This window comes from Propithecus coquereli, unplaced genomic scaffold (genome assembly GCF_000956105.1).
Source record: "Propithecus coquereli isolate 6110/MARCELLA unplaced genomic scaffold, Pcoq_1.0 Scaffold189, whole genome shotgun sequence".
NCBI lineage: Eukaryota > Metazoa > Chordata > Mammalia > Primates > Indriidae > Propithecus > Propithecus coquereli.
Window position 1 is genome coordinate 1,985,996 of NW_012143745.1, and position 2,304 is coordinate 1,988,299.

A 2,304-nucleotide genomic window follows, 5' to 3' on the forward strand; every position below is an offset into this window, starting at 1 on the left:
AAATTTTGTTTATAAATTTTGGAAATATAAGATGACTAAATGAACACATGATATTTCCTAGTGTATTGGAAATCTTTTGCTCTAACCACTCAAAGCTATTGCTCTTAAAGGTGCTAATACCATTAGACTGAGACCCCATCCTCACGACTTAATCTAACTTTAATTACTCCCCAAAGCCTCCTCTTCATATGCCATTACATTGAGGGTTAGGGTCTTAGCACACGAATTTGTGAGTACAAAAACATGTAAATATGTTCTGATAACAGGACTATTGTCTCCTATTTGTTTTGGGTGAAAGTTTTTTTGTCCTTTCAATCCAGGAATAGATATATGACCTAGTCCTCAACAATCATTGCACAATCTTTTCTTAGTCAAAGAAATTAGTTCAAGTTCAGAAACATGGCTTAAAATGAATTAATGTATCTTAACTGCTTTTCATGGAATTATATGGAAAGAATTGTTTTCTCTCCATTGAGGTCGTTTGCTTTAATTATGGATAAGCTTAGAGTTCTAGCCACCATAAATTCTACTACCATTTAATTTTTTTTCTTCCTTTGAAGATAAAAGTCAAAAGCAAAAACCTAATTTAACCAATAATTCCAACATTTGTTGTGCAATTTATTATGCATATGGAATGTTAAGGTGTAATAAGGACGTAGGTGAATCAATGAAGATTATACTTTTTTGTAAAATGGGATTCTAGAAGCGGTAGCATTTTGTTATGGACAAAATGTTTGTGCCCTCCCGAATTTATATGTTGAAGCTCTAACCCCCTATAATGGTATTTTGAGAGGGGTCTTTGGGAGGTAGTTTAGGTTAGATGAAGTCATTCTGGTAGATCCCAGAGTGATTAGTGGCCCTCGAGAAAAAAGACACCAGAGAGCTTACTCTCTCTCCCTTTGCCATGTGTGGACACAGAGAGAAGAAGGTGCCCTTCTGTAAGCCATGAAGAAAGCTTTCCCCAGACCCTAACCATGCTGGCACTCTGATCTCAGACTTCTAGCCTCCATAACTGTAAGAAAATAAATTTCTACTGTTAAAGCCACCTAGTCTGTGGCATTTTGTGGCAGCAGCCCTAGCTGACCATACACATTTCCAAAAAAAATTATTTTATTAAAAGAGCCTATGGTATATTTTACTCTCATTAAGAAACATTTATGAATCTGTGGAATAGGCCTGAGTAAAAGTGTACTCCAAGTTATCATATTTTGTTGTCTAGAAACCCTGACAGTATTTCAAGTCAGTTATACAAATTAATATAAACTTATAATCTAAATGTAACTCTTTCCTGTATTATAAAAAGTAATCATCAGTATAGGCATATTAAAATTTCCTTTTTGATATTCATCTTAATAGATTATTTACTCTACATTTTTGTTATTTTAATAATATATGTGATATAATTTTAATATGTTATATATTCTAATGTAGGTGTATATGAAGAGAAGAAGGGAAAGGCAGATTTTGAGATTAGTGTTTTAATACTTCTTGCTCCCCAGGTACAATCTGATTGATGATAGAAACCTAATAGTTATTCATTTTCTTTCCTGTACTCCTCTGATCATTCATCTACTGGAGGAAGTTTGCATATTCCTAAAATAAAATCATATTTTATGATACTATTTTAACTTCATATATCCTATTTCTTACACAGATACATGCACTGATTATTAAGGCCTTTACTATCTCATGTAAATTTGTATTTTAAAATGAGACAATATTATACATTTTCTAGATTATTTTCATAATCATCAATGTGTAAAATATTATTGGTAGATATGAGACATTTAGAAGATCTATCTTCAGTTATGGAGAAAATTATCTGTAGTATGGATAGGTCTACCCTACCTAGAAAAACATTATCCAACAAAAATCTCATTTACATACAAGTGTGCCTCTATGGTCTGATGTCCTGTCAAAATGCAATTACTGGAGTTCTGTAATATAAGTGACTTGCAATTTTCTCATGACCAAGTGTCTTTTGTTAAGTATACCTGACTGATGAATTTCCTTTATATGATGATTGAAACCTTTTAAAAGTAGTTCCTTGAAGTAAAGATTGTAAAATTTAGCAAATAAAAATACAGGATGCCCAGTCAACATTGTAATGTTGAGGACATACTAATACCAAAAAGTTATTCATTATTTATCTGGAATTCAAATTTAATTGTGCATCCTGTATTTTATCAGGCAAACATACCTAAGATGTATTTTTTTGAAACTGCAAAAAGTGTAAGTTTTTAATCAAATTTTAGGTATTTAGTAATTTTAACATAACATTTTAAAAAACATTTTTTTAGAGAC